The sequence below is a fragment of the Bubalus bubalis genome, chromosome X (genome assembly GCF_019923935.1).
Source record: "Bubalus bubalis isolate 160015118507 breed Murrah chromosome X, NDDB_SH_1, whole genome shotgun sequence".
NCBI lineage: Eukaryota > Metazoa > Chordata > Mammalia > Artiodactyla > Bovidae > Bubalus > Bubalus bubalis.
In genome coordinates, this window is record NC_059181.1 from 9,937,624 (window position 1) to 9,965,292 (window position 27,669).

General features: G+C 37.7%; 1 long non-coding RNA gene across 2 annotated transcripts in view; it reads left to right on the top strand.

Annotated features, from left to right (window-relative positions):
* LOC102395959 overlaps nt 1-27,669 on the top strand; it is a 224,964-nt gene that overhangs the window by 92,059 nt on the left and 105,236 nt on the right. Inside the window, exons 4-5 of one of the 2 annotated variants that reach the window (XR_006548571.1) lie at nt 1,585-1,646; nt 1,881-2,239. This is a non-coding gene — a long non-coding RNA (uncharacterized LOC102395959). Of the gene's footprint in view, nt 1-1,584; nt 1,647-1,880; nt 2,240-27,669 lie in introns of those variants that run through there. The other variant, XR_006548570.2, reaches the window with a different exon arrangement.

Below are 27,669 nucleotides of genomic sequence, written 5' to 3' on the forward strand. Positions count from 1 at the left end.
TCGGACACGACTGAGCGACTGAGCTGAAGTGAACTGAACTGAAGTATGAAAGAATGTTACTATTCTCACAAAATAAGAAGTGCCAAGGAAGACTTCCCAGATTATTATCCAGGGCTCAAAGATGATATCAAGGGATCCAGACTCTTTCTGAAGTAAAGTGAAGTGAAGTCGCTCAGTCATGTCCGACTCTTTGCGACCCCATGTACTGTAGCCTACCAGGCTCCTCCCTCCATGAGATTCTCCAGGCAAGAGTACTGGAGTGGGTTGCCATTTTCCTTCTCCAGGGGATCTTCCCGGGGATCGAGCCGCGGTCTCCCGCATTCCAGGCAGACGTTTTAACCTCTGAGCCACCAGACTCTTTCTAGTTCCTATTTTCCCACTCTTAACAAGTGTCTTTGTCACCAGAGTTGCAAGATGGCTGCTCTGCCTCCAAGAATTACTTCTCTGTTCCAGACAGGGAGAAGAGAGAGGAACAAAGGGCTTCTACTATGTTTATTCAAGTAAAGTAACTCTGGTCAGGGATTTCTTTAGCCTTTATCTTGTGGCAAGAACCTGATGGTATGGTGAACTCTAACACTGGAATTTAAATTGTTAGCCTTTTAGTCTTTACGATAAATAAAGTCAAGGGAAAAGAGATAGAGGTAAGAATAGTTTGGAAGAAACCAATTCATACCATCTCTTTCAAGTTGCAACTTACAGCTAATTCTGTTGCTGGTTTCTTTCTTTCTATTTTTTTGGCTGAAATTCTTGGGGTAGGTCATGATGGGAAAAGTCATCTTAATGTTAATAGAAAAATCAGATCAACAAATCGTCTTTTCCATTTACACTTTAATTGTGAATTCTAATTCATTAAGAAGCACAACTAAAGTTTTATATCCAAGCAGTTATTTTACATTAGGTTAAAAGTTTGGCTGAGTTTGCCTTCTTGGGATTTACTTAATGGAAGATTTGTAAAATAAGAGAAAATAAGAAATAATGTGAAATACTGGACAACTACACATATTTTCGCTAATTACAGTGGAGAATCTGAAAATTTGAGTATTTCAAGATATGCATCTATTATTTCTTTAACATGTAAATAATAATTAGAATTAAGCTTCAGGGCTGTCACATATAATCTGTCTTTATTGTAATGCATGATAATTGACTTATTTATAGTAAGTGTTGTTTCCAAATTAGTATAGCAGTGTTAAAGCTATTTATAGATCTCTGCAATCCTATTTATTTCTCAAGAAAGCCATTCCTCTCTTATTTTAAATGGTAAATTTTCTCTGACTCTGTTTAAAATTTTACCAATTTTGATTTAATGCAGTATGAGTATATGAGCTATTGTTGGACTCATTGGGGTTGCCATGGTAATTAATCATCTAGCTGACAAGAAGATGCTGAGGACCAGAGAAGAATCAATGTGACTAGGGTACAAGCATGTAGAATGTCAAAACAGAGATGGTTGAACACTAAGTTCTGTATTCTTTTCACATTCTCTGTCTTCTAGCTTCCAAAGCACTGGTTTTCATTCTTTGACAAATGTCTGTAATTAAAACAATTTCTTAGCACTCCCTTTTCTTAATCTCTGTCCTCCAGGTCAGGGGTTGGTAAACTACAGCCAGTGGACCAAGTCTGGCCCATCACCTAGGGCTCACGAGGTAAGAATGTTTTTTATATTTTTAAACGTTTGAAACAAAAATTTCACAACATGAAAATGATTTGAAATTCAAATTTCAGTGCCCATAATAAAGCTTTGTTGAAATACAACCATGCCCATTTGTTTAATGTGTTGTCTATGGCTGCTTTCTTGTTGCAACAGCAGAGTAGAGTAGTTGCAACAGAGATCATGTGACCTGCAAAGTCTAAAATATTTACTGTCTGGCCCTTTACAGAAGAAATTTGCTGACCCTGCTCTAGATCAATCCTGATCAAGGGGACTTTTGGAAATAGAAAGGAAAGCCCTGTTGTCTGAAATGCTAACATAGGCACCTCTGATCAGTCTTTCCTGCTTTTCTGCCCTTTTTTGTAGTAAATTCTCTTTCTGCAATTTTGAGTCTTGTTTGAACATGAAAAGGTGGGAGTTTATACCTATGCTATTGAAGATAGTAGATGCTAGCATGTGTGGCTTTTGAACACTTGAAATCTGGCTAGTGCAAACTGAGATGTGCTATAAATGTAAAGTATGCACCAGATTTTGAAGAATTAGTACAAAAAAGAATGTAAAATCTGTCATTAATATTTTTATATTGATTACATGTTGAAATGATGATTTTTAGGATGTATTGGATTAAATAAAATATTCACCTGTTCCTTGTCACTTTTTAATATGGCTGCTGAAAACATTAAAATTACACATATGGCTTGTGTTACATTCCTTTGGACAGTGCTGGTTTGAATTCTTTCACTTCTCTTTTTTCCCCAAAAATAGAGTTTTTCCTTCATTTTGGGGGAGGGAGTCCAATTTGTGTTTTATTTCTTTTCCAGCTTTATTGGGATAAAATTGACAAATAACGCTAAGTTTAAAGTGTACAACATAATTTGACATATGTATATGCTATGAAACGAGGTTAGTTAACACATCCATCATCTTGCATAGTTACCAGTACATGTGTATGTGTGAGAATATTTAAGATCTACTCTCTTAATAAATTTCAAGTATATCGTAAAGTATTGTTAACTATAACCAGCAAGGTGTATATTAGATCTTCAAAACTGATTTATCTTATAACCAAACCAATTTTCTATTAGCAAATCTCTACTGAGTAAATAGAAACACTGTAACATGTACTTTATCAGAGTTCACCACCTTGCTGTTTCTCTGTGAGCCACTTTGGACAGAAAGTTGTTTTCTTAACCAGGTAGGTGTGTGTGTGTGCTCAGTCAAGTAAACAGAAAAATTTAATGGTGGACGAGTTTCTCCAAATTTGTTAGGTCACCAAATGATTTACTACTGTACCAGTTATTGAAAATTTTTATTTTTCTAAATGTCTTAATATTTTACAGCAGTTAAAAACATTAAGACATTTTATTAACACAGGTTTCCCCACTGGTACTTCTATATTTTGCAAACTTTATAAATTACAGCATGGGATATAGAAACAAAGGTACATTAGGGGTTTCTTTTTTACAAATTTCAACATGGAAAATTAATGGTAAAAGATTCATAGTTAGCAAAGATTCAGAATTGACTGCAGATACTTAGAGGATGTCATTTTACCTTGCTATTATACTTTCAAATTGCAATTAGGGTAACATGCTAATTCTTATTTGATTTTTTAAAAAAATAGACTTTATTTTTTACAGCAGTGTTTGGTTCACAGCAAAACTTCCCCCAACATGCATGTCCTCCCCCATTATCAACACCTCTACCAGAGTGGTGCATTTGTTACAACTGATGAACCTACATCGACATGTTACAATCACCCAAAGTCCATAGTTTACATTAGGGTTCACTCTTCGTGTGGTACAGTCTATGGATTTGGACAAATGTATAATGACATGTATCTTCCATTATAGTATCATAAAGAATAGTTTCATTTTCTAAAAATACTCTGTACTCCACCTATTCATTCCTCTTACTTGATATTTAAATATGCACTACTCTTCTCAAAAGTTTCATTTCCATTCAGCCACTTTTGAAAAAAAAATTTTTTTTGTCTGTTATTCTTGTGTATAATTTAAAGCGTTGAATACTTCCCAAGACTTCAGTTCAGTTCAGTTGCTCAGTCGAGTCTGACTCTTTGCAACCCCATGGACGGCAGCACACCAGGCTCCCCTGTCCATCACCAACTCCTGGAGTTTACTCAAGGTCATGTCCATTGAGTTGGTGATGCCACCCAACCACCTCACCCACTGTCATCCCCTTCTCCTCCTGCCTTCAATCTTTCCCAGCATCAGAGTCTTTTCCAGTGAGTCAGTTCTTTGCATCAGGTGGCCAAAGTATTAGAGTTTCAGCTTCAACATCAGTCCTTCCAATGAATATTCAGGACTGATTTCCTTTAGGATGGACTGGTTGGATCTCCTTGCAGTCCAAGGGGGTCTCAAGAGTCTTCTCCAACACCACAGTTCAAAAGCATCCATTCTTTGGCACTCAGCTTTCTTTATAGTCCAACTCTCACATCCATACATGACCACTGGAAAAACCATAGCCTTGACTAGACGAATCTTTTTTGGCAAAGTAATGTCTCTGCTTTTTAATATGGTGTCTAGGTTGGTCATAGCTTTTCTTCCAAGGAGCAAGGGTCTTTTAATTTCATGGTTGCAGTCAGCATCTGCAGTGATTTTGGAGCCCAGGAAAGTAAAGTCAGCCACTGTTTCCATTGTTTCCCCATTTACTTGCCATGAAGTGATGGGACCAGATGCCATGATTTTAGTTTTCTGAATGTTGACTATTAAGCCAACTTTTTCACTCTCCTCTTTCACTTTCATCAAGAGGCTCTTTAGCTCGTCTTCACTTTCTGCCATAAGGGTGGTGTCATCTCCATATCTGAGGTTATTGATATTTCTCCCGGCAGTCTTGATTCCAGCTTGTGCTTCTTCCAGTCCAGCATTTCTCATGATGTACTCTATATATAAGTTAAATAAGCAGGGTGACAATATACAGCCTTGAGGTACTCCTTTCCAGTCTGTTGTTCCATGTCCAATTCTAACTGTTGCTTCTTGACCTGCATACAGATTTCTCAGGAGGCTGGTCAGGTGGTCTGATATTCCCATCTCTTTCAGAATTTTCCACAGTTTGTTGTGATCCACACAGTCAAAGGCTTTGGCATAGTCAATAAAGCAGAAATAGATGTTTTCCTGGAACTCTCTTGCTTTTTCGATGATCGAACGTATGTTGGCAATTTGATCTCTGGTTCCTCTGCCTTTTTTAAATCAAGCTTAAACATCTGGAAGTTCATGGTTCACGTATTGCTGAAGCCTGGCTTGGAGAATTTTGAGCATTACCTCTCAAGCGTGTAAGATGAGTGCAATTGTGAGGTAGTTTGAGTGTTCTTTGGCACTGCCTTTCTTTGGGATTGGAATGAAAACTGACCATTTCCAGTCCTGTGACCACTGCTGAGTTTTCCAAAATTGCTGGCATATTGAGTGCAGCAGCACTTTCACAGCATCATCTTTTAGGATTTGAAATAGCTCAACTGGAATTCCATCACTTCCACTAGCTTTGTTTGTAGTGATACTTCCTAAGGTCCACCTGACTTCAGAGTCTAGGATGTCTGGCTCTAGGTGAGTGATCACACCATTGTGATTATCTGGGTCATGAAGATCTTTTTTGTATAGTTCTTCTGTGTATTGTTGCCACCTCTTCTTAATATCTTCTGCTTCTGTTAGGTCCATACCATTTCTGTCCTTTATTGAACCCATCTTTGCATGAAATGTTCCCTTGGTATCTCTAATTTTCTTGAAGAGATCTCTAGTCTTCCTCTGTTTCTTTGCATTGATCACTGAGGAAGGCTTTCTTATCTCTCTTATCTTTCTTATCTCTCCTTGCTATTCCCAAGACTTATTATGACTAAGTATCAGTCCCCAGCCTCTATTTTACTCCTTTTCCTTCTTTAAAGGTAACTTTTCATCTTCTTAATTTTTTTGATGTCTGTTCTTTTTTAACTTGTAGGAATTATCTAATTATTTTTTCAGTATCCTAAGTCAAGACTTAGCTCTTTCAGATCTCTTCACCCCCACCACACAAATGAACGTTTCATAAACACTCATTTTCCCACTATCAATAATTTCACTGTATAAATGCTAGTCATAGCTGAGCCAAGTTGAGTCATTATGATAAGACATAATTAAAGAAATAGGGAATTAGAACATAGATTTAAATATTTCACCAGAATTTAGCTTATATACATAAAAAGAAGAGAAATTGTGAAATACAGGTTAAAGGAAAGTGAAGGAGAGTAAGAATGCTCAACATACGCTAATGTGAAATTTGGAAGGAGAAAATTTAAAGGATGGGGGGAATTAAAAGTCAGATAACATAGACAAAGGAAGAACAATCAAATGACTAGCAGGAAAATTTAAAAAATCATGCTACTATCTATTGAGACTAAAGTGAAATAAAGATTTTTTCCCAACAAAATCTGAAAGACTTGACCATTTACAAACCCTTAATATTAAAAGATGCTATATGTGATTCATGCTGATGTTTGGCAGAAGCCAACACAATACTATAAAATGATTATCCTTCCATTAAAAAGTAAATAAATTTAAAATTAAAAAAAAATTAAAAGATGCACTTCTGTAAGAAGGAAATCAAACCTAGAAAGAAGTCACATTGAGCAAGGAAATTGGCAAACAGGTTGGTAATTTTAAAGATCCAATGACTGTCTGAAAATAACCCCATAATAATAAGAGCAATTATGACAGTGGAAGGGGGCATAAAGTGGTATAAAGTATAAATAAAATAGAATTAAATATTATATGACCTTTCATGGAGCACTAGGGATATATATCTTGAGTTACAGAATTCTGAGTACTTTGCATTATCAGGAGGAGTCTAATCGTGTGATTACACTCAAAATATTAAAGTCAGGTAGGTATATTAAATCTTTCTACTAAAATAATTGAAATAAGATGTATATTTTCCAAGTAAATGGAAAATAAAAAAAGAGGGGAAAAAAGAAGTGAAAGGAAAAAAAAAGAAGAAAAGAAAAATTGAAGTAGCTAGAACACTCAAAATAATGAAAAATCCACATATATCTGTAGTAATCATAAGTATAAATGGTTCAACATTCCTCATTAAGTGTAGAGCTTCCTAGATTAAATAAAACCCCAAATCCAAACTATGTGCCATTTATAAGACATATAAAGCATAAAGACATGGAAAGATGGAATGTAAAAGAATAGAAAAAGGAAACCCAGGCAACTATTTGTTAAACAAGTGATAAAAATTCCTAGATGGCAGAAACTGTTTTTCTCCTCTTATTAGTAGACTTCATTTTTAGAGCACTTGTAGGTTCAGTTGTAGCTTCAGAGTGAAATCGAACATCAAGTACAGAGAAGTTCCCATTTAACCCCTCCCTCCATTCCCACAGCCTCTCCTACCATCAGCATCCGCCTCCAGAGTGGTACATTTTTTTAAATCAGTGAACCAACATTAACACATCATTATCACCGAAGTCCATAGTTTGCATTAGGTGTCACTCTTGATGTTGTATAGTCTGTGGATTTTAACGAATGTATAGTGACACGTATCCACCATTACAGTATCACATAGAATAATTTCACTTCCTTAAAAAAATCCCCTCTGCTTAACCTATTCATTGAGAGTATGTTTTATATTTATCTTTCTTACTTGCTACAGTGCCATGATTATCTTAGGGCTTTGAAGTCTATGCTAGGATTTAAGTGTTTTTCTTAGTCTCTTCTGATTGAATTCATGAAAATCAGAGAAAATGAAAACAATTTTGGCATTTCCAAATATTAAATCTTTAGTGACAGTGCTCCTGCCACCACCACCAAGTAATGAAGTCTTTTCCAGACAATTCTCAGAAAATGATATTTCTTGCACAAACAGAAAATAAACATTTTCAGTATTATCTTCTAGAATTAGGAATTCTTAGCCTGTCTGGAAATGTCCCTTTAATGTTATTTGTAGTAATAAAATAATTTGAATGTTCTGTAAAGGATTATCAAATAGTCTTATTGTTCTTTGAGTTTGTGATTATTATTAGACAAACTATCACAAGTCACAGCCCTATGTGACAATCATCAAAGATCCTTGGACAGAAAGAGTATCATCCATCAAGTTAACAATTTATCAATTGATTTTAGCAAAAGACTTCTATAATATTTATAGACCTAAATTATATCGAAGTTCTCTGTATTCATTTTCTATTATGCATAATAAATTACTCTAAAACCTAGTGGATTAAAACAACAAATATTTATTATCTCATGGTTACTATGTGTTGAAAATTTGAGAGCATCTTAACTGTGTAGTTCTGACTCAGGACCTCTCATAAGGTTTCAGTCAAGATGTCAGGTAGGAGACTTCCCTGGTAGCACAGTGGATAAGAATCCACCTGCCAATACAAGGGACATAGGTTCAATCCCTTGTCTAGGGAGATTCCACATGCCACAGAGCAAGCTCCCGTGCCACAACAACTGAGCCTGCACTCTAGAGCCCATGAGCCACAACTAATGAGCCCCTGTGCCGCAACTACTGAAACCCGTGTGCCTAGAGCCCATGCTCTGCAGCAAGAGAAACCAGTACAGTGAGAAGCCTGTGCAATGCATCTAGAGAGTAGCCCCTCCTCTCTGCAAGTAGAGAAAGCCTGCATGCAGCAATGAAGACCCAGCACAGACAAAAATAAATAAATAAAAAGATGTTAGCTAGGACTGCAGTCATTTGAGAGTTTCAGAGTGGCTGGAAGATTCACTTCCAAGATGGCCCACTCATCTGACTATATTGGCAGGAGTTCTCAGTTTCTTGTCATATAGGCCTCTCCAGTTGCTGCTTGAGTGTCATGATGGCATGGAAACTGGCTTACCCCAGAGTGAGTGGTCCAAGAGAAAGGAGGACAAAATCTTCAATGTCTTTATGACCCAGACTTTCAAGGTCATATGCCATCTCTTCTGTAATATCTTGTTGATTATACAGTCTGCCTTATTTATTCATTGTGGTAGGGGACTATGTACATGGGCATAAACCAGGGAATAGGGATACTGCTGCTGCTAAGTCACTTCAGTCGTGTCCGACTCTGTGTGACCCCACAGACGGCAGCCCACCAGGCTCCCCCGTCCCTGGGATTCTCCAGGCAGGAGTACTGGAGTGGGGTGTTATTGCCTTCTCCGAATAGGGATACTAGGGGGTCATATTGGAGACTGGTGATGACATTCTCAGATACAGATATCAATCTAGTGTTTAGAAAGGATGGAAACAATATTTTTAGGAAATAAAAGAATTTTATTACTATTTTCATTTTCCTTATCTTCCATAATGACATTTCTTATTTAAATCAGCATTTTTACTTTTCCTTAATTCCTACCTTTTATAAATTTTTTAGGCCTGAAACTCTTGAAAGTTGTGAAAACTGGTGAAATTTAGAGGTTTGTCCACTCTTACTGTATAAAAATATTGAGGATTTAATGGTCATTGCCTGGCAAGCATATTTCTGTATATAGCTTGATAAGTAATATGTACATCTCACTTGGAGTGAAAACTATCTTCCATCCCTACAATAATTATCTTCATTTTATGTGAAACTTTTCCTAAAGACAGAGATTATCTCTTTTGTCAAAATTTTAGCTGTGTCAATGCAATTGAGTCCACATTAAGCACAAGGAAAATGTTTCGTTTTAAAAACATCTTCTTGTCATTTTCTGATCTAAAATTTTCCTGTAGTTCAATGAAATTAATACCTTTAACATTTTTCAACCATGCTAGAACCATGGTAGAAAGTGCTTTTATAATATTTTTAAGGGAATGATATATGAAAACCTGCCTATAATTGGCTAAATGGAGACGTTAGAGAATCAAATACCTTATCCCTTTTCAAAGGGCTGCTTCCATGGGGTGATATAAGCTTTGATAAGTGGATGCAATTTTATGAAATTGGTGGCTTATGATGCATTAAAATCTAGAAATTCTGCATTTCATTTCAAATTGAGGTCTTGAAAGTAATGCTCTTTACTTATAGCTGCATTATTTTTAATAAAACTTCAGGGATAATGGACTTCCCTGGCTCAGATGGTAAAGCATCTGCCTACAATGCGAGAGACCCGGGTTCAATCCCTGGGTTGGGAAGATCTCCTGGAGAAGGAAATGGCAACCCACTCCAGTATTCTTGCCTGGAAAATCCCATGGACAGAGGAGCCTGGTAGGCTACAGTCCATGGGGTCACAAAGAGTTGGACACAACTGAGTGACATCACTTTCAGGGATAATTATTTTAAAATCACTGTTGCTCTATGTTTAAATGAAAATCACAAAATCTGAAATTAGAATTTCAGAACTGAAAGTATGAAAGTTGCTGGAGTATATTTAATATAATCTTTAAAGCATTTGAATTAAATTAATAGCTGCCACCATCATCAAACCTCACTCTAAATAATCTTGTGTGAGTTCCTTTCTCTTAACCTGGAAGAACTGCAAGTTCCTGGAGGCTTGCACATGACCATTTTTATTTTGTCTGAAATCTTCATGGCTAATTTCTCCTCCAGGTTAGAGAACAAAGGAGAAGGCATTGTTTTCAGAAGGTTACGGTCTTTGTACATTTTGTGTTTCAAGTGTCCCCCAGGTCTCACTGGTGTGCAAAATGAGTTCATTCCTAGACTCCAGTTGCCAAAGTGGCAGGATCTTCTTGTACCTCCTAAAAGCAAGCTGGTGGGAGTAAAGCGTGTTCCACAGGAAATCAGAACCGATGTCTTTGAATTTGCTGTCCTTTTGGCAGCAGGGTTCTTCTGACCCAAAACTCAACTGCTTTGCTGGGACCCAGTGAGGAAATCCAGAGTGATGGGCTATTGTCGAGCGTATAGCGATCATGGACAACCTGTGCCTGCCTATCGCCATTACCTTCCTTGGGACTTTGGCTGGCTGTTGAAAATATGTATTTCTTCCTAATAGTAAGACCAAGCATATAGGATTTGATCTCAGAAAATGGAATGAGGCTCTTTTTCTGGACTCCTGCCAGATTACTCAGACTTGTCAATAAAATAAGCCCCTGAGTTCCCCCTTCTTGTGCTTAAGTAAATTTGAACTGGGTTTTGGTCACTTAAAATCCCCAAAATCTTTATTACTTTGCCGACAAAGGTCTGTCTAGTCAAAGCTATGATTTTTCCAGTAGTCATTTATGGATGTGAGAGTTGGACTATAAAGAAAGCTGAGAGCTGAAGAACTGATTCTTTTGAATTGTGGTGTTGGAGAACACTCTTGAGAGTCCCTTGGACTGCAAGGAGCTCCAACCAGTCCATCCTAAAGGAGATCAGTCCTGAATATTCATTGGAAGGACTGATGCTGAAGCTGAAGCTCCAATACTTTGGCCACCTGATGCGAAGAACTCACTCATTTGAAAAGACTCTGATGCTGGAAAAGATTGAAGGCAGGAGGAAAAGGCGATGACAGAGGATGAGATGGTTGGATGGCTTCACTGACTTGATGGACATGAATTTGAGCAAGCTCCAGGAGTTGGTGATGGACAGGGAAGCCTGGCATGCTGTAGTCCATGGGGTCACAAAGAACTGGACATGACTGAGTGACTGAACTGAACTGAACTGACTGAATTATGAGGTGAAAGTATTGTTTATAAAAACAGATGTTATATTTTGACTTTTCAACCAGTAGTGAGGGAAGAATTTGATTGTGTTTTTTTCCTGAGCAATGGCTGAGAAAAACAGATTTCTAAAGCAAATTTTTGGTGTGGCTTTTTGAGGTGCTACAAAAAGAATACAAATGAGATTATAAATAAAAATTGGGAAAACAGACAATGGAGTAAGCAAAAACTAATAGAAATATAAAGAGGTTTGGATTGTCTCAATAGCTGAATTAAGATCAAGGGGAAGGCTAGTGAATTTAGTCCACAAATGCTCTGAGGCAAGACTGAATAGGAGAGACTTTTCTGTTAAAGGAATTTCAAGACAGCCATCTGGACATATAAGAGCAGTGGATAGAATCAGGGCTTGTTCCTTGGGTCGGTTTTAGGATGTGACTTGTAGGGTTAGGGATGAAGGCATTTGTCCTCTAACTTTGTTCTCTGTCCTATTGTCTTGACACCAAGTCTCAAGACTTTGTGAGATACTGTGGGGTCGCTGAGGGTCGGACACGACTGAGCGACTTCACTTTCTCTTTTCACCTTCTTGCATTGGAGAAGGAAATGGCAACCCACTCCAGTGTTCTTGCCTGGAGAATCCCAGGGACGGGGGCGCCTGGTGGGCTGCCATCTATGGGGTCGCACAGAGTCGGACACGACTGAAGCGACTTAGCAGCAGCAGCAGCAGCAGGCCAGATAAAGATTTAAGAACCAGATTAAAGTAGATGGAAGTTTTAAGTTCTGTGCCTGATTTTTGCTTTTGTGTCATGGAACAACAAACATCTCCTTATTTATGGTCTCTGCTCACATGCTAGAGTCAGTGATGTGATGAAGCCCTTGGGACGAACATAGGAAAAACGTCTGTATTTGTGTGTGGGTTGTGTTTCATCAGAGCACAAGAGATGTCTATACTGTACTTTAATTATCATTCTCTTTGTCATATGGAGGGCCTTTTGGTAAATTGAGAGAAAGAGAGAAGCTGATTTCTGGTCTCATACTGTACATACTGGGCAGTGTTTCGCAGAAGCAGCAGAGAGAGGAGGAAGAGGGCGTCTCTATCTATGTGATGAAAGTACTCTAAATTTGAATTTAGAGAATCCATAAATGTTGCTCACCCCACCCCTGCTTTACCTCTGAAGCCAATGATGCCCACATGTGTCTCTCTCCAGTTCCATTTCTAGCTATAAAATAGCCCTTTTTGTGACTTTTTTTTTTTTCTTTGAACACTACCCTGATACTTAGTGAAAAGAAAGAAGATTAAAGGAAAGACAAGACAAAATTCAAGACACTCCCTCCCCGGGCCCTTGAAGGAAGAGGAGATGGTTTAGGCAGGCTTTCAAATAATAGAAACTCTGATGGCTAATTTGGACAAAATAGGGAGTAGGATAATCCCTAGAAAAAAGAAGGGAAAACTGAGTCCTGTAGCCTAAGTACATTTCAAAGCACCCAGTGCTGCTTGAGAGTGTCGAGCAAGGCTTTTAAATTATCTGGTTTGCAAATTCTCAGCCTCTGTCTCACCCTTCAGCCATGCTTTCTAACATCTAAATTACTCAGAGTCTACATTTAGTGCTGAAATGTGAATTAGAACAGTATATAACTGGGATTATTTCCGATTCTCAACCTCAAACTTGTGCTTTGGTGTCTGAGAGAAGCAGTGGATTCATAGACCAAAATATATTTGCATACAAAAGCATTCATCAGTGTTTGTGCTATGTAACTTGAATTACACTGGAAATCATGTATTTTTAAGAGTATGTATCTAATAAATCCAGTGTCATCTAGGGAAATAAGACCTGTTATTAGGCTGATACACTGGCTGGCCAGTGTATCATTCGTTTTCCTGGTCAAGACCTCTAGGCATGCCAATTTAAGCTTGTTTCAGAGCTAAGCCTCTCGCCTTGGAAACCTTTCCCCTGCTTCTGTTGCTAGGTCCTCCAGCCCTGTTCAAGCACTGTGCATAATAGCTTCTTGTGAGGAAATGACATTTAGAGCTCTCTCCATCTGTCAGCTTAATACCAACGTTTGAAAAAGCACATGTTATGTTAGTGAGGCCTTCTCTTTCCTTAAGTCTCAATTTTTCTGCTTCCAAGGTTGAAAGTATGTTTAAGAAACAATTTAAAATTGACTCTAGTATTTGTGCAATTATTTCCTATCTAACAGTGTTGCTTTTTCATATTGAAAATGACTTCTTAAATGGGCAAACTGTTACGTTAAAAAAATAGCTGTGAATGACAGACTTGCTTGTCATGCCTCATTTCCCCAAAGTATTGCTTTCCAAGTGGGTTACTTGGGTGAAAATAGATAATTACTTATTGAGTGGACTGTTATGCATTTTTGCTTTCTTTCAAGGGCCTGTCATGTAATAGATGCTCAATGAATAACTATTAAATGTTTGAATGAATTAATGAGTGCCTGGCAAATCACCCCACTACTAATTATTTTACACTGAGCTCCAGATCAATGTGCATGTATTGTACTTTTGGGGAAAAAAAACCTTTTAATTATCTTGAAAGGATATCAACATTGCTATATAGTTTTAATTTTAAAAATTGTTTTATTGTGGAAAATTTCAAACATACCACAAAATTGAAAGAATTTTATAGTGCATATTTATATATCTAGATCCTACCATTTATATTTTCCTATACTCGTTTTATCACCTATATCAACTCATCTTAATTTTGGACAAATTTCAAAGTAAACTGAAGATATCTGTACACTCCCTGTTTATACTTCAGCATTCATTTTGCCAATTAGAGTTCAGTGTTTGTCTAAAGTTTGTCTCTTGGTATAAAATTCACATATAATGAAATAGACAAATCTTAAGCATATATCCACTAAATTTTGATGAATACAAACCCCCATCAGGACATAGAATGTTGCCCTTTCCCACACATACACTGATTGCCCCTTCACACCCTCTTCCCTACCAGGAAACCACTATCCTAATTATTTTCCATTATAGATGAGATTTGCCTGTTCTAGAACTTTAAGCTGGTTTTAGAAAAGGCAGAGGAACCAGAGATCAAATTGCCAACATATGTTCAATCATCGAAAAAGCAAGAGAGTTCCAGGAAAATATCTATTTCTGCTTTATTGACTATGCCAAAGCCTTTGAGTGTGTGGATCGCAATAAACTGTGGAAAATTCTGAAAGAGATGGGAATACCAGACCACCTGACCTGCTTCTTGAGAAACCTGTATGCAGGTCAGGAAGCAAGAGTTAGAACTGGACCTGGAACAACAGACTGGTTCCAAATAGGAAAAGGAGTACGTCAAAGCTGTATATTGTCACCCTGCTTATTTAACTTATCTGCAGAGTACATCATGAGAAACGCTGGGCTGAGGAAGCACAAGCTGGAATCAAGATTGCCGGGAGAAATACAATACTTTTACGTTTAATTTTTTTATATGGTGTGATGTGGAGGATGATTTTTTTTTTCCTGTTAATATAGATATCTAATTACTGCAGCAACATTTGTTGAAAAGACTACTCTTTTCAGATTCCTTTGGTGCCATTATAAAAAAATCAAAGGACCATATAATTGGAGGTCAATTTCTGGGCTATATTCAGTTCAATTGATCTTCTTGTCAATCATTATTCCTGTCTTGATAATTTTAGCATAATTATCACTGTCATGATAATTTCATGAAGTTAGGTAGTTTAAGTTCTTGACTTTGTTATTTTTTTCAAAGTTGTTTTAGCTGCTTTGTGCCCCTTGATTTTCATGTAATTCTAGACTTAGCTTGTTGATATTTATACAAAAAAATTGCATTGAATCTATAGATTAATTTTGGGAGAACTGACATCATGATAAAACTGAATGTTCTAATCTATGAAATGATTTGTCTTTGCATTTATTTAGATCTTCTTTAACTACTCACAACAGTGTTTTGTATTTTTAGTGTAGAGATATTAAAAGTCTTCTGTTAGATTTATTATATTATATATAATGTAATATGGTGTATGTTAGAATTATTCCATAATGTTTGATACTATAGATAGAATCAGTTTTAAAATTTAATTCTCCAATTGTTTGTGACACTGCTTGATTTTTTAAATTAACATTGTATTCTGTGACCTTGCTAAATTTACTTATTACTTCTAGCATTTATTTTGTGATTCTTTAGGCTTTTGTATGGGCTTCCTGGTGGCTCATACGGTAAAGCATCTGCCTGCAATACTGGGGACCTGGGTTCAGTTCCTGGGTTGGGAATATCCCCTAGAGAATGGCATGGCAACCCACTTCAGTATTCCTACCCGGAAAATTCCATGGACAGAGGAGCCTGGTGGGCTACAGTCGGACACAACTGAGCAACTAACACTTTCACATTCAAGCTTTCGTATAGTCATGTCATCAGCAAATATAGAGTTTTACTTTTTTCCAATCTTTCTGCCTTTTATTTCTTTTAACTTTAAAAATTTTGCCTTATTTAATTGGCTAAGACTGCCTCTACAATATTGAATAGAAGGGATGACAGTGAGCAACTTTGCCTTTTCAGTCTGAGCAAAAATATTCAGACTTTCACTATTAAATACAAAGTTAGCTTCAGGTTTTTAACAGATGTCCTTTATCAAGTTAAGTTCCCTTTTATTTCTACTTTGCTAAGAGTTTACATGATGAGTGGGTGCTGAATTTTTTTCTGCATCTATTCAAATTATCATATAGTTTTCCTCCTTTATTAATATGGTGAATTACCTTGATTGATCTTTAAATGTTAAACAACTTAAAAATTTTTTTTTCAATTTTTTGTTGTGCCGCAGAGCATGTGAGATCTTAGTTCTTAATCAGGGATCAAACCTGCAGTCCCCTGCATTGAAAGTGTGGAATCCTAGCCAGTGGACCACCAGGGAAGTCCCAAATGTTAAACAACTTTGCATTCCTGAGATAAACCCTACTTGGTCACCATGTATTATCCTTTTGTTATATTGTTGGATTCCATTTCCTAATGCTTTGTTAAGGAATTTTTGCATTTGTGTTCATGCATGGTACCGGTCTATAAATTTCTTTTTTGGACTGCCTTTATCAGGTTTTAGAATTAGGATGATGCTGACCACACAAAAAGAGTTGAGCAGTGACCTCTCATCTTTTATTTTCTGAAAGAGTTTTAGTAAGATTGGTAAGATTTCTTCCATAAACATGTAATAGAATTTATAAGTGAAACCATCTGTGTCTGGAATTTTCTTTCTAGAAAATTTTAAACTATGAATTTATTTTTTCCAATAGATACAGGGCTATTCTTTTTCACACCCTACAATCTATCAGAAAATTCTGTTGACTTTACCTTCAGAATATATGCAGAGTCTCACTTCTTTTTATCACCATCTTGGTCTCTTTCTGGATTACTGCAGCGACCGCCTTGCTGGGTTTTTTTGCTTCTGTCCTTGCTCCCTATAGTCTCTTCTCAATACAGCAGTTAGTGTGCCGCTTAACGTTAAGTCAGACCATGATACTCCACAAAATCCTCATCCAGAATAAAAGTCAAATCCTTGCAGTAGCCTGTGAGTTTCTAGCACATGGTCTAGCACTACATTACCCTTATCATTTCTTCTTCTTCTACTCTCCCTCTCACTTACTCCTCTCCTCACTGACCTTCTTGCTGTTCCTTGAGCAAGCCAAGCATACTTTGCCCCAGGTTCTTTCCACATGCTTTCCCCGCTCTGCTCAGCAACCACCCCCACTCAAATATCCAAAAGTCTTGCTCCCTCATCTGCTTCAAACATTTGACGTTTGTGCAAATGTCACCTTTTAAATGGAGGTATCTCTGCCCACCTAACTTAAAATCCCCAGAGCCTCCTGGCTCTCCCTGTTCTTCATCCCCTTTTTCTTGTTCTCTATACACTCATGACTTTCTAATGTACTATACATTTACATATTTTGTTTATTGTTTGTTTGTCTTTCCTGTGAGGCTAGATTTTTCTTCATTTTATGTAGTGTTGCATCCGAGAATCTAAAACAACGTCTGGTAAATAGAAATTACTCAATAAATATTTCTGTAAAGAATGAACTGTGCTCTCAGATTCATAACCTTGTTCAAATCACAGTATTTTCAAGAGAGGAAAACTAATATGTAAAAGGTTTCCCAAACAAGCTTTAACGATAGTACCTTTTCCATAGTACCCTTAGCTTTCCTCATTTAACAAATCAGATTTTTTTTTGAGCCTGGTTCTTTTGTAAATAAATGATATCATAGGATGGTGGTTTCATATCTTTGTTGGCAGCAGTCTCACAGGAATTATCCTCAGGAGCAATGTGTTATTTTACAATAGTTGACAGAATTGAGAGGTGTGCTTCCTAAATGAAAATTTTTTATTATCAGTCCCACAACCCCTCCTTCATACTACAATATTTTAAAATATAGAACGTTTCAACATGAGTCTTACAATCCTTCTCATTTAATAAGAATATATACAAGATAAGAGAGATTTACTCCTGTGAGTTTATGGTGATTTGAATAGATGAAGTTTGCAAACACGAATATTTTAAACTATTCCTTTGTTTGGTGCCCCTGAAGTTTTCACACTCTGGGATAACGCATAATAATCCAGTTTGGGAATTCAAAGAAATATGCCTTCCTTTGAAACATGGAAAAAGATGTTTGTGAAAAGAGAGGTAGGAAAGAAGACCAGATACAATGCATCTCTCAGGCAGATCACTTATAGGAGATATTGGTTATATATGGAAGTTGAATTGAAATTGTTTTCCTCATGACTATTTATGTCCATATAACATTTGCAAAGTCTTTGTATTACCCCAGTTTGAAGACTCATGCTGTAGTTTTAATTCCATTCTTTGCTACTTTTGTTCTCTTTAATCATTTTGGTAAACATACATTTAGTGAAGGAGACAGGATATCTATAATAGAGATTTTTAGTAACTGTAAGCTTGCTTAAGATTTTCTTTAAATCTGAAATGATGGTTAAATCTGTGGTTTAAGGATGCTTATGAAGTGTTCCCATGTGTGTGACCAGTCTCCACCTGAAGAGCTGCTTTATCATCCCTCACAGTGTCTTCTGTGGACTATAGAACTTTCACTGTGACTGATGGAACATTGCAGTTTCTTCTAACTGCATTATAAGCCAGAATATGTGGAAGCTTTGAGAATTTGACTATATTTCTAAATCAAAGCTCTTGTTTCTTTTTAAATTTATTTGGAAACTTTCCATGTAAAAAGAGAGTTATATTGTTCTTGTCTTCTTTTTTTTTCTTTTCTGAGATACTTATTTTTAATATACTAAATCTAAAGGTCATTTTCTCCTTTTGACATATATTCTTATCTTTATAGGTGTATTTTTCCTGGTTCAGTTCAGTTCAGTCACTCAGTCATGTCCGACTCTTTGTGACCCCATGGACTGCAGCATGCCAGGCCTCCCTGTCATCACCAACGGCCAGAGTTTACTCAAACTCATGTCCATTGAGTCGGTGATGCCATCCAACCACCTAACCCTCTGTCATCTTCTTCTCCTCTCACCTTCAATCTTTCCCAGCATCAGGGTCTTTTCAAGTGAGTCAGATCTTTGCATCAGGTGGCCAAAGTATTAGAGTTTCAGCTTCAACATCAGTCCTTCCAATGAATATTTAGGACTGATCTCCTTTAGGATGAACTGGTTGGATCTCCTTGAAGTCCAAGGGACTCTCAAGAGTCTTCTCCAACACCACAGTTCAAAAGCATCAATTAACTCTGACATCCATACATGACTACTGGAAAAACCATAGCCTTGACTGGATGGACCTTTGTTGGCAAAGTAATGTCTCTGCTTTTTAAAATGCTGTCTAGGTTGGTCATAACTTTTCTTTCAAGGAGTAAGCATCTTTTTAGTTCATGGCTGCAGTCACCATCTACAGTGATGATCTATTAACAATTATCCCAAAACTTATTGGCATAAAACAACAAACAGTTGTCATTCCAGTTTCTGTGGGTCAGAAATTCAGGAATGGTTTTGCTGGATAGATGTGGCTCAGGTTGCAGTTAAGACAGTCAATTAAGTCACTTCAGTCACTCAGTCGTGTCCGACTCTTTGTGACCCCATGAACTGCAGCACGCCAGGCCTCCCTGTCCATCACCAACTCCCAGAGTCCACCCAAACCCATGTCCATTGATTCGGTGATGCCATTCAGCCATCTCATCCTCTGTCGTCCCCTTCTCTTCCTGCCCTCAATCTTTCCCAGCATCAGGGTCTTTTTCAATGAGTCAGCTCTTTGCATCAGGTGGCCAAAGTATTGGAGTTTCAGCTTCAACATCAGTCCTTCCAATGAACACTCAGGACTGATCTCCTTTAGGATGGACTGGTTGGATCTCCTTGCAGTCCAAGGGACTCTTAAGAGTCTTCTCCAACACCACAGTTCAAAAGCATCAATTCTTTGGCATTCAGCTTTCTTTGTAGTTCAACTCTCACATCCATACATGACCACTGGAAAAACCATAGCCTTGACCGGACAGACCTTTGTTGACACAGTAATGTCTCTGCTTTTTAATGTGCCGTCTAGCTTGGTCATAGCTTTCCTTCCAAGGAGAAAGCATCTTTTAATTTCATGGCTGCAATCACCATCTGCAATGATTTTGGAGCCCAGAAAAATAGTCAGCCACTGTTTCCACTGTTTCCCCATTTATTTGTCATGAAGTGATGGGATTGGATGCCGTGATCTTAGTTTTCTGAATGTTGAGCTTTAAGCCAACTTTTTCACTCTCCTCTTTCACTTTCATCAAGAGGCTTTTTAGTTCTTCTTCACTTTCTGCTATAAGGGTGGTGTCATCTGCATATCTGAAGTTATTGATATTTCTCCCAGCAATCTTGATTCCAGCTTGTGCTTCCTCAGCCCAGCGTTTCTCATGATGTACTCTGCATATAAGTTAAATAAGCAGGGTGACAATACACAGCCTTGACGTACTTCTTTCCATATTTGGAACCAGGCTTTTGTTCCATGTCTAGCTCTAACTGTTACTTCCTGACCTGCATACAGGTTTCTCAAGAGGCAGGTCAGGTGGTCTCGTATTCCCCATCTCTTTCAGAATTTTCCACAGTTTATTGTGATCCACACAGTCAAAGGCTTTGGCATAGTCAATAAAGCAGAAATAGATGTTTTTCTGGAGCATCTGTAACATTTTAACTTAACAGCAGTTAAGACAGGGACTGTAGTAATCTGAAGGCTTGACTGGGACAAGAGGCTCCACTTCCAAAATCCTGAAATGACTGTAGGAAGGAGGCCTCAGTTCCTTGGTGTTATTGGTGGGAAGTCCCAGTTTCTTGCCATGTGGCCCTCTTGATGGGTCTGCCTGAATATCTACACAATGCACCATGTTGTGTGCTCTCTCCTTAAGTGCATGAACAAAGCAAAAGAGCAAGGAGGACGTCACAATGCCTTTTATATCCTAATCTCATGTGTCATAGACAGTCACTTCTACCATTCAATTCATTAGAAGCAAGTCACTAAATACAGCCCACATTTAAGGGGAGAAGAACTAGATTCTACTCTCTGAAGGAAGAAGAATCAAATGACTTGTGGACATATTTTAATACCATCACAGCCATGTATCTGGATCAAAAGTAGATTGCTCTTCTTCTTTGACTTAGGCTTCCATTTTAGGTAGAGCCAGGGTAAAAATATATCTGTCTTTTCCAGAGAAGACTCAGACACAGTGAATGACAGGCCCACTTTCACAGTAGAAAATGATGCTCGGGATTAGCTCAGGTCTTCTCACTGCAGTAACTCCTTACACTATTTCATGGTAGTTTTCAACCCAATTATGTCAATAAACACTTGAAAATAAATTTTTCTGTTAATAAATCACCAGTGCATGATTGAAAAATGACTGTGCAACAGTACATTATGTATTTCTTGTACTTATTTGAGCACCATTAAAATAGTTCGTTGAGATAATATCCCCGTTAACGCAAGAAGAAACAGATTCCTGTGTAAGGAACCATTTCTATGGAAATGATTTTCAGTTGTTCAGATTCTTCCAAAATATTTGATGTGTTTGTTGAAAACGGTATGTTTAAAAGTAGAAGTTTGTTTCCTTTTAATGACTTGAACGTTTTTAAAATTAATTCTACAAAGATTTTTCAATTAACAAGTTTGTGGCTAAGAGTTGGCAGAATTAACTGAAGTAATTCTTTCTTTTTGTTTTTGTTTGCTTTTGTTTTCTTTCGGGGGATGCTGTGGTGAGTCTTCCATTGCTTTGTGCAGGCTTTTCTCTAGTTGTGGCGAAGAGGGCTACTCTTTGTTGTGGTGCGTGTGTTTCTCATTGCAGGGGCTTCCCTTGTTCCAGAGCAACCAGGTGTTCTAGGTGCTTGGGTGAGCTTCAGTAGCTGCAGCTTGCGGGCTATCTAGAGCACTGGCTCAGTAGTTGTGGCATACAGGCTTAGTTGCTCCATGGCATGTAGGATCTTCCTGGACCAGGGATCGAACTGGTGTCCCTTGCATTGCAATGCGGATTCTTAACTACAGGAATTCTGTGAAGGAACTACCAGGGAAGCCCTGTGAAGTAATTATTTTTCAACTATTCACAAAATAGTTGAAATTTTATTTCAAAGACTCAATATTATAGTAGATTTTTCTCTTTGTTTGTAAATAATAGTTATCTTGGTCCTAGAAAAGATCATGTAATTTTTTTATAAATGATAATCCTTGTATATCACTAGCAACTTTTCTGAATCAGTCTCTTTAAAAATAATGGCCTGGTAAGAATGTCATTAAGCTACTCAGAGCATGCTGCCATGGGAGGCTCTCAATATTTGTCATTGGTTTTGTTATAATGGCTCAAAAAAGGAGTTATTCTATTTGGTCATACAGTTCGTTCTTTATTCTAGATGTATGATTACAAGCAGCATACTTCTTCTGTGGCAAGTCCTCCATATTATAACATTCTCAGCCAGCCTTCTAAAATAAAAAATCCCTTGCTAATGGGAGAAGCACTTGGAGGAGGCACTTTATTGAACTTGCAGGCCATAAAGTACAAGTATCTTTATGACTTTTGGTTTCTCCCCCGAATTATCTATCCTATTAGTCAACTCACAGTGTATTATAAAAAGAGCATACTTGCTCCTTAACTACATTTCTTTTGACATATTACAAGATGAGTGTTTGTTTCTGACAAGAAGGGAACACAGCAGTAACATAATTTATCAGCACTGATAGGTGTGTGGTCTTGGGAGAAGGCTGAGTTAGGAGAAAAGAGGCAGGATCTTATTGTTGAGGTTTATACCTAGAACTGTGTTCTCTCCTCCCTCCCCCCCCCCCCCCCCTCCAGTGCAGTACCTGGACACCTGTGAGGTTATAACTACATTGTCTGATTGGTTTCACTCCAAATTTGTTACCCTTTGTTAAGGGCAGGGCTGATGATATAAAGATTGGGCATAGAAGGAATGACCCAAGAGAGGCAGGAAGAAGCAGCACACGAGAAGGCGAGGAAGATGGGTTGGCAAAGCTCATTTCTGAGCTCCAGGTTTAGACTGTGCTGACAATCCAACTGTTGACTTTTGTGGCGGCAAGAAATGTGTCTATTATTATTTTAAAAATAACATTATTTCTTGACAAAATGTTGTAGTTTAGTTACTAAGTCATGTCTGACTCTTTTGTGACCCCATGGACTATAGTCTGCTACGCTCCTCTGTCCATGGGATTTCCCAGGCAAGAATACTGGAGTGGGTTGCCATTTCCTTCTCCAGAGGGTCTTTCCAACCCAGGGATCAAACCTGTGTCTCCTGCATTGGCAGGTGGATTCTTTAACACTGATCCACAAGGGAAGCCCTCTTGACAAGATATAGATAAATAAAAATAAGATAACAACCAAATAAAAAGGGCCATATTCTCACTGCTCAAATAATCCATGCTAACTTGTAAAATGTAACAAAATTAACATATGATCATGTTTAGAAAGGGCTTCCCTGGTGGCTCAGCAGTAAAGGATCTGCCTGCAATGCAGGAGACTCAGGAGATGTGGATTCAATCCCTAGGTCAGAAAGAAGGGCATGGAACCTACTGCAGTATTACCCCTTGAGGAGGGCATGGAACCCACTCCAGTATTCTTGCTTGGAGAATCCCATGGACAGAGGAGCGTGGTGGGCTATAGTCTATAGGGTCGCAAAGAGTTGGACATGACTGAAGCGACTTAGCACGTTTAGAAAATCTGACTAAAACAGAAAGATTCAAATAAATAGTGCGAGCATCTTTTCCTCCTCACTTTTCCAACCCAATCCACTTTTCTAGAGGCGACTACTGCTAACAGTTTCTTAGTATTCCTTAAAAAAGAGTAAAAACCTATTTGGGACTGAAGGAGTGGGCTAGACACAGATAAAATCAGATGCAAAGTTAACAGAAAACTTTCTTTCTCCAATGCTTGTGCAGCAGCTGTAAAATGCTATAATGTCCCCCTCTGAGTGGCTTCTGCTTTCTTACTGATGACTGCCCCAAAGCTCTACAAGAGACCTAATCTTGCCAAAGTCCCATCATCTCAAGACAGCACTCAATCTCCTTCCTAATGCTGCCTCAGGAAAGCAACCAACCCACAACTGATTGCTACTCCCTTAAACTCTCCTCAGAATCCTTTAGCAAGAACCCAAACCTTATAAAAGATGTGTCCACCATTCTCCTGGAGAGCCCTTCCTCACTGCTTCAAGAGTATAAATCTGACCTTGTCATAGTACAAGCTTATCCTTGGTGGTCTTTGACTGTTTAGGCTTTAACATAACCAATTTTCTATTCATATACCTGCTTTTTAATATACAAAAGTGATTTGCTTTACACATTGATTTGCATGTGCCTTTATTTTTTAATGATATATCTTGGAGACCCATCTATATCAGAGTATAAAGATCTACTACTTGCAAAGGCTCCAAACTAAGAATGTACCATAATTTGTTTAAATATAAATCCCCTATTGACACACACACTTCAGATACTCCTAAGATTTTCTTATTGCAAAGAAGGTTGCAGTTAACATCTTTACACACTTATCACCATAAATTTGTGGTTGAGCTACCGGGGTCTACTCCCAACTTCTCCCTTATCAACAGTACCCAGCTTTTCTATCTGAGGAAGACAGCCCACCTTTATCTCCAGGGATTGATTCTGATAGATATAAGCCATATAACAAAATCTGAGGTGTGCCTATGCCTTAATTTAATCTAATTAGGCTAAACATAAGCACTGTTGCTTGGAACATTGACATCAAAGTGCTTTCTGTATCCTACAATATCTGTAGCCCTAGTTGGGACTGATAATCATGTAATAACCACTATGAAAAACATTGGTTAATAAAATTGACCCTGCAAATCTGAGTGGAGAGGAGAGGATCTTATGGTATTGTTGAGCTGCTGGATCCCCCAACCTTAAAGTCCATCTTAGGTGGATGCTCTTGGTTCCCTACCCATCCCCATTTGTCTTTACCACTTTAATGCACACTGCCCTGACTTCCGTCAGTACTGAATTATTTGCCTGAGGACTTTCTCTTACTGCTGGAGCCCCTTTCGCTGTCTGTTTAGCAGGATGGAATGAATGTCACTCAGGGACTCAACCAGTGATGGTATAATTACCCCTCCTCACCAGGGTGGATTCTTGGAAAGCATTTTCTGTCTCCTACTGGTTGTGGAAACATTTTGTCTACAAAAAGTTGTCAATATGCTTGAAGAAGTGGTGGTCAGTTGGTGAGAAGTCAGGTGAATATGGCTGATGAGGCAAAACTTCGTAGTCCTGTTTGTTCAACTTTTGAAGTGTAGGTTGTACAACGTGCGGTCGGGTGTTGTCTTGGAGAAGAATTGGGCCCATTCTGTTGACCAGTGCTGGCTGCAGGCATGGCAGTTTTGGGTGTGTCTCATCCATTTGCTGAGCATACTTCTCAAATATAATGGTTTCACCAGGATTCATAAAGTTGTAGTGGATCAGACCACCAAACAGTGACCATGATCTTCTTTTTGGTGCAAGTTTGGCTTTGGGAAGTACTTTGGAGCTTCTTCTCAGTCCAACCACTGAGCTGGTAATTGCCTAGTTGTCATATGAATCCACTTTTCATCACACATCACAATTTCATTGGTTCGTTGTTATTGTTAGAATAAGACAACACTTCAAAACAATTTGATTTGCTGTCAGCTCATGAGGCACCCACTTATCAAGCTTTTTCACCTTTCCCATTTGCTTCAAATGCCAAACGACCATAAAATGGTCGATGTTGACTTCTTCAGCAACTTCACAGGTAGTTGTAAGAGGATCAACTTCGATTCTCCTCTCAGTTGGTCACTGTCAACTTCCAGTGGCTGGCTACTGTGCTCCTCATCTTCAAGGCTCTCATCGCCTTTGCAAAACTTTGTGAATCACCACTGCACTGTACATTCGTTAGCAGTTCCTGGGCCAAATGTGTTGTTGATGTTGTGAGTTGTCTCTGTTGCTTTTTGACCCATTTTGAACTTGTATAAGAAAATCACTAGAATTTGCTTTTTGTCTAACATCACTTCCCTAGTCTAAAATAAATATAAAATAAACAGCAAGTCTGTCATTAGCAAAAAAACATAAAGTGAGAAATGTGCCTTAAAATGATGTAAAACATGACCACATTTAAGAATGTATTCCAATATCAAACAGCAGAGTTCAACAGTGCAAAACCATGATTACTTTTTCACCAACCTAATAATATTTGGGGGCTAAAAGGTACACACATTTTGCATTTGGATAGATATTGTCCTCCAGAATGCTGCTACCAATTTGTAAGATATTTCTCTCTTTATAACATAATCCTTACTTTAGTTACCCAGCTCTTTCTCTTTTCTTTGCAAATTTACCCAACGGTACTGAGCACTGAAGTGAATTGGAATAACCTGAAGCTTTTTAGGATCATCATAACTTGTTCCAGGAACTGCCACCCAATCAGTTATGCTTTGCATGTACCTGAGAATTTTCTATAGCAACCCAATAGAGAAACATTGTTTTCCCTTTTAATGGAGTTTTTCATTTGTTTACTATCAGTGCAACGCTGTGTGAATTAGTTCCCCATTAATAACTTAGGTTTTACAGTTAATCATTGATTCAACATTGTAGCTGTACTGAATTGGACTATTGATTTCACATGGGGTGAGCACGTTATACAGCATCATCTTAAATTCTCTTGCAGGCCAAGTTATTTTCCACCTTGGACACAGAAATGTTATCATGAAGCATATTCATAGAAATATCTCCCCCAGTGAGATACTGGGTTTCATGGAGGTTTTTGTTTACTACTCTATTACTGATTATCTAAATACAATCTGATATAAACAAATTTTAATAAAATACATAATGTCTTTGAGCCAAAAGTAGCTGGACCTCAACCTTTTTTGATAATAGAAGATTTAATCTGTTATGAGCATACACTAGTCCAGGCTCATGGGATTCCATTTAGAACACACCATGTTTAAAGTCTAAGTCAGCTGACCCTCAGAGCTCTGGAAAGAGTGAACTAGTATCTTCCACCCCTCATCTTTTCTGTCCCTTCAAAATGTATTCCTTTCTCAAAGATAGCATTTGGCATACTTTGTATTGGAGATTTGCCCTGCTCATCCTCCTCCCCATGAAATCCCATTCACAATTTCAGTGAGGTTAAGGGTAGAGATTAAGGTTTTAGCACTTATAATTTAAGAATACCATGGAGAAAAAGAAACAAAAGATTTGTTTTATGGACCAGGATACGCTGTTTTGGTAAACGGTCTTTGTGCACTTGAAAAGAATGTGTATGTTTCAGTTTTTGAAGTAGTGCATGAATGTTAATTAGGCATTTGGGTGATAGTGGTGTTCAAGTCTTCTGTCTCCTTGTTTTCTATTTGTTCTTTCATTTATTGAGAAAAGGGGAAATCTCTTAAGTATAATTATATATTTGTCTATTTTGCCTTATACTTCTATCAGCTTTTAATTCATGTAATAATCTGTTATTAGGTACATAAAAATTTAGAACAGTCATGTCCTCTTGAATTGAAATGACCCTCTTTATTCTTATTAATATTATGTATTTACTCTGAAATATACTTTTTCTTATATTAAAATAGCAACTCCTGTTTAATTTCAGATTCAAATAGCATATTTATCTTTTCTTATCCTTTTAGTTTTAACCTACTTGTGTCCTTGTATTTAAAGTATATTTCTTAAAAGTAGTATATAGTTGGGTCTTGTTTTTTTAATCCAATCTGACAATTTCCATTTTAATTGGGTGTTTAAACCATATAGATTTCATGTTTTAGTAGTGATTTATTGCTGTAAAATATTAGTACCACAAACATAGCAGCTTGAAACAAAACCCAATCAATTTTGTGAGGAGTCAATTTTGTGAACATACCTGAGCAGTGAATATTTTGGGGCTAAAAGGTATACACATTTTGCATACATTTATTATCTGACTGTTTTTGTGGATCAGGAATTCAGGTACAGCCTAGCTGAGTCCTCTGCTTCAAGGTATCACAAGGTTGCAATC